Source organism: Heterodontus francisci, chromosome 29 (genome assembly GCF_036365525.1).
Source record: "Heterodontus francisci isolate sHetFra1 chromosome 29, sHetFra1.hap1, whole genome shotgun sequence".
NCBI lineage: Eukaryota > Metazoa > Chordata > Chondrichthyes > Heterodontiformes > Heterodontidae > Heterodontus > Heterodontus francisci.
Genome location: NC_090399.1, coordinates 61118591 through 61124656, shown reverse-complemented (window position 1 = coordinate 61124656; position 6066 = coordinate 61118591). Strand labels below are relative to the sequence as shown.

Below are 6066 nucleotides of genomic sequence, written 5' to 3'. Positions count from 1 at the left end.
CCAAATTTGGAGATGTGGCAATCTTTAAGGATGACATGAACCACCTGCAACAGGACATAGACAGGCCAGCAGAATGGGCTGACAGGTGGCAGATGGAATTTAATACTAACAAGTGTGAAGTGATGCATCTTGGCAGAAGGAATAAGGAGAGACAATATAGACTTAATAGCACAGTTTTAAAGAGCGCAGGAAGAGGGACCAGGGAGTGGACATATTGAGAGATTGGTTAGCAAAGCATATGGGATCTTGAGCTTCATAAATAGAGGCATTGAGTACAAAAGCAGGGAAGTTATGCTGAACCTTTATAAAGCACTGGTTAGTTTAGTTTAGTTTAGAGATACAGCACTGAAACAGGCCCTTCGGCCCACCGAGTCTGTGCCGACCATCAACCACCCATTTCTACTAATCCTACATTAATCCCATATTCCTACAGTATCCCCACCTGTCCCTATATTTCCCTACCACCTACCTATACCAGAGGCAATTGCTAATGGCCAATTTACCTATCAACCTGCAAGTCTTTTGGCTTGTGGGAGGAAACCGGAGCACCCGGAGAAAACCCACGCAGACACAGGGAGAACTTGCAAACTCCACACAGGCAGTACCCAGAATTGAACCCGGGTCGCTGGAGCTGTGAGGCTGCGGTGCTAACCACTGCGCCACCCCAACTGGAGAATTGTGTCCATTTCTGGTCACCACACTTTAAGAAGGATGTGAAAGTCCTGGAGAGGATGCAGAGGAGATTTACCAGAATGGTCCCAGGGATGGAGGATTTTAGTTACAGGTTAGGTCGGAAAAGCTGGGGTTGTTCTGCTTAGAGGAAAGGAGTTTGAGGAGAGATTTAATAGAGGTGAACAAGATTATGACAAGCATAGATAAGTTAGACAAGGAAAAAACTGTTTCCATTAACTAATGGTACAAGGTCTAAGGGACACAGATTGAAGGTTTTGGGAAAGAGATACAGGGTGAATATGAGTAAGAATATTTTTTACACAGTGGGTGTTAATGACGTGGACCTCGCTGCCCACAAGGGTGGTGGAAGTGGAGACAATCATTGATTTCAAAAGGAAATTGAAGGAAATAAACTTGCAGGGCTATGGGGGAGTGGGACTGACTGGTTTGCTCCATGGAGAGCTGGCATGGATTCGATGGGCCAAATGGCCTCCTGTGCATCACTCTCTAACTAACAGGAGCAGAGGTAGGCCATTCGGCCCCTCAAGCCTGCTCCGTCATTCAATAAGTTCACGGCTGATCGAATTGTGGCCTGAACTTCACTTTCCTGCTGCAAACTCCACACCCCCCACCACCCATAACCCTTCACTCCCTCGTAGATCAAAAATCTGTCTAATTCAGCCTTGAATATATTCAGTGACTCAGCTTCCACTGCTCTTTGGGGAAGAGAATTCCAAAGATTAACAACCCTCTGACAGAAGAAATTCCTCCTCACATTACATTCCTACATGAAAACAGTGTCTCCATTTCAAAACTACTTCATTGGCTATAAAGTGCTTTGAGATGTTCTATTGTTGTGAATGGAGACATGAAAGTCTTTCTTTTTCTTTACATGTAAATGTCAAACACTCCCAGGTGAGGTCTGGGCAATGTTTATACGAGTTAAACTCGGCTCAAATCAAAGGCCAAGCCTGATGGCAGATGGTGAAATGCTCCCAGTATCTGGTTACACTCTCACCTCAGCAAAATCCTGGACTAATGGGATTCTCAGTAAAGATCCTCACCTTTCCAGTTATTGTTGATGATTCCTGTTTTCTCCCGTCTCCAACACCGAGGCTCTTGGTTCCAGCAGAACTGCTCTGGGGATCCAGTGACATTTCTCCAATCCCAGTTAGTGTGGCAATGATTCAACTTCTCTCTCTCTCTCCACCTTCCTGAGATATTCCACACGCCAAGAAACTATCAATAGAAAAATGATTCATATTAATCCCAGAACCTGTAACTGGAATACAATGGGACTGTTTTTATAATTATGACTGTATTTAATGGCAATTTATTTGTAATTAATGAATTGGCTTGAATTTATAACTTTTGTTATGAAGTTGGTCTTTTCTGTCCTTTGTCCTGTTTATCAGGACTGAACTCACTCCAGTGTCAGGTGTCACACCAGCTCCTCCCACACCGACATCCCAGTGATGGGGCGTAACCAGGGGCAGGAACCTGTCAGAAGCCAATCACACAGCAATAATGTCACAAAGCAGCCAGAGCCCCTCCCACTCGAGGTGTCACAGGATCACATGACCAGTCTCTGCTCCTGGTGTGCAATGTCACTGGACATGAACATCAATCAGTCCCGTCTCCAACCCCACTCCCATCATAGAATGGTTGCAGCACAGAAGGAGGCCATTCGGTCTGTCATGTCCATGCCAGCTCTCTGCAAGAACAACTCAGCTGGTTCCATTCCACTGCCCTGTCCCCATAGCTCTGCATTTTTTTCCTCTTCAGGTTCTTATCCAATTCCCTTTTGAAAGTCCTGACTGTACCTGCCACCACCACTCTCAGGCAGTGAATTCCACTTCCTAACCACTCGAAGTGCAAAATAAGTTTTCCCTCAACTCGCAGTTGGTTCTTTTGCCAGGGTCTTCTTCTTCTCTTCCACCAACAGGAACAGTTTCTCTCTATCTACTCTGCCAAGACCTCTCATGATCTTGAACACCACATCAAATCTCCTCTCAACCTTCTCTCCCACAAGGAGAACAGCCCCAGCTTCTCCAATCTATCCACGTAACTGAATTCCTTTACCCCGAAAACCATTTTTGTAAATCTTTTCTGCACCCTCTTCCTAAAGTGCGGTGCCCAGAATTGGACATAATACTCCAGTTGAGGCCGAACCAGTATTTTATAAAGGTTCATCGTAACATCCTTGCCTTTGTACTCCATGCCTCTATTTAGAAAGCCCAGGTCCCATATGTTTTTGAACCCCTTTCTCAATCTGTACTTGTCATCATCAACCATTTATGCACATCTACCCCCAGATCTCTCTGTTCCTGCACCCTCCTTAGAATTGTATCATTTATTTTATATTGCCTCTTCTCGTTCTTCCTAAAAACATATACCACTTCACAAAATCACAGAATCACCAAATTGTTAGAGTGCAGAGGAGGCCATTCGGCCTATCGTGTCTGCACCGGCTCTCTGAATGAGTAATTAACCTAATACCATTCCCCTGCCTTCTCCCCGTAACCCTGTACATTCTTTCTTTTCAGTTAACAGTCTAATTCCCTTCTGAATGCCTCAATTGAATCTGCTTCCACCATTCTCTCAGGCAGTGCATTCCAGATCCTAACCATTCGCTGTGTGAAAATGTTTTTCCTCATGTCACTTTTGCTTCTTTTACCAATTACTTTAAATTTGTGCCCTCTCATTCTCCAATCTTTCATGAGTGGGAACAGTTTTTTCCTACCCACTCTGTCCAGACCCCTCATGATTTTGAATACTTCTATCAAATCACCTCTCAGCCTTCACTTCTCCATGGAAAACAGTCCCAACGTCTCCAATCTGTCTGCATACCTGAAGTTCCTCATCCCTGGAACCATTCTCCTGAATCTTTTCTGTACTTTCTCCAAAGCTTAATATCTTTCCGAAAGTGCAGCGCCCAGAATTGGACACAATACTCCAGCTGAGGACAAACTAGTGTCTTTCACAAGTTTACCATAACCTCCTTGCTCTTGTACTCTATGCCCCTATTAATAAAGCCCAGGATACTGTATGCTTTATTTCCCACTCTTTCAACACCTTCAATAACTTATGCACATATATACCGAGGTCCCTCTGCTCTTTATGATCAGCCATGATCATACTGAATGCCGGTGCAGGTTCGAAGGGCCGAATGGCCTACTCCTATTTTTCTATGTTTCTGTATTCTCTCTCCATGTTCTTCCTACCAAAATGAATCACTTCACATCTCTCTGCATTGAACTTCATCTGCTACTTGCCTGACCATTCCACCAACTTGTCTTTGTCCTTTTCAAGTTCTACACTATCCTCCTCACAGTTCACAATTTTTCCAAGTTTTGTATCATCTGCAACTACTGAAATTGTGTCCTGTACACCAAGGTCTAGGTCATTAATAATGATCAGGAAGAGCAAGGGTCCCAACACTGACCCCTGAGGAAATCCATTACAAATCTTCCTCCAGTCCAAAGAACAGGCATTAACCACTAAATCTGTTTCCTGTCACTCAGCCAATTTTGTATCCATGTTGCTACTGTCCCTTTTATTCCATTAGCTATAATTTTACTGACAAGTCTGCTGTGTGGTACTGTATCAAATGCCTTCAGTCTTCTCTGTATGAAATGTCATCTGCCACATGCCTGCCCATTCCACCAGCCTGTCTATGTCCTCTTGAAGTCTATCACAGTCCTCAAAGTTCACAATGCTTCCAATTTTTGTGTCATTTGCAAATTTTAAAATTATGCCTTGCACACCCAAGTCTCGGTCATTAATATATATCATGAATTATAGAGTGATATGGCACTGGAGATGTCCATTCAGCCCATCGTGTCTGTGCTGGCTCTTTGAAAGAACTTTCCAATCAGTTATACACACCTGTTATTTCCACGTTGGCTGCAATTTTTTCAACTTTAATTATTCGTCCAATTCCCTTTTGACAGTTATTATTGAATCTGCTTCCACCACCTCTTCAGACAGAACATTCCAGATCATAATAATTCACTGTGTAAATTACCATTTCCTCATGTTCCTTCTTGTTATTTTGCTAATTACCTTCAATGTGTGTCCTCTGGTTCCTGACATTCCTGCCATCAGAAACGATTTCTCCTTATTTACTCTTTCAAAACCATTCATGATTGTGAACAACTCTATCAAATATTCCCTTAACCTTCTCTGCTACAATGAAAACCACCCCAGTTTCTCTAATCTTTCCACATAACTAGGATTATATTGGATACACAGCACAGAAACAGGCCATTCGGCCCAGCCAGTCTATGCCAGCGGTTATGCTCCATTCGAGCCTGTTCCTGTCTTTCCTCATGTAAATCTATCATCATTATCCTCTATTCCCTTCTCCCTCCTATGATTCCCATTAAATGCATCTACAGTATTTGCTTCAACCTCTCCCTGTGGTAGCGAGTTCCACATTCTCACCACTCTCTGGGTAAAAAAGTTTCTTCTGAATTCCCTATTGGATTTCTTGGTGACGATATTATATTGATGGCCTCGAGTGATGTTCTTACTCACAAGAGGAAACATTCTCTCTGGATCCACTGTATCACAACCTTCCATCATTTTAAAGACCTCTATTAGGCCACCCCTCAACCTCCCTTTTTGCAAAAGAAAAGAGACCCAGTCTGTTCATCCTTTCCTGACATGTTTACCCACACATGAAAATAAGGAAATGGCAGATTTGGTGAATAATTACTTTATATCAGTCTTCACAGTGGAGGAAGATGATAATGTACCTGACATTCCAGGGAAACTGATGTTGAATCAGGGACTGGGAGTCACTTAAATAAATGAGTGTACCGAAGGCTCGAGTTCCTGATCATCTGGATCTCTGGCAGCAGGTCGTCCATCTTCAATGTGTGTGATGGGTGTGACAGGAGAGGGGCATTCTGATCAGTCAGGAACTCCCAGACTAACTGAAAGAGAGAGAGGCTGCAATCAGAAACATACAATGAGGGATATCCAATTAGAGTGCACTGAGCCCCACAGAGCACAGGAAGATCCCAGGCTCCATTCCCAGCCTGTGCTATGTGACATGCTCAAAGCTGGTGTGGTACCAAAGCCCAAACACAGAGTACAGGAAGATCCCAGGCGCTATCCCCACCACCGCCCCCCCCCCCCCCCCCGCCCCGTGCTGAGTGATCTGACTCCAGGGGGTTTGAACAGTTGCTGCAGCTCCTTCACTGGCAGGACTGGGGATCTGCAGCGTGACATGTTTACATCGGAATCTGCCATTGGCAACCCTGAGCTGGGGATTTACAACCGGGCGAGGCGGGGATTCCCGGCCCTAAACTCCTTCCCTCTTCTGGTGCCTCGTAGCTGGGTCATGAGCCTGGCCAAGGCTGGGGGACTGAAATCGCCACCAAAACA

At 44.4% G+C, this 6066-nt stretch overlaps 1 long non-coding RNA gene across 1 annotated transcript; it reads right to left on the bottom strand.

Annotated features, from left to right (window-relative positions):
- Positions 1 to 1736: 1736 nt before the first annotated feature.
- Positions 1737 to 5783, bottom strand: LOC137346048 (uncharacterized). Its single transcript, XR_010968643.1, has 2 exons — positions 5433 to 5783; positions 1737 to 1911 (listed from the first exon to the last, which is right to left on the bottom strand). It is a non-coding gene; the product is annotated as an uncharacterized lncRNA (long non-coding RNA).
- Positions 5784 to 6066: the final 283 nt, after the last annotated feature.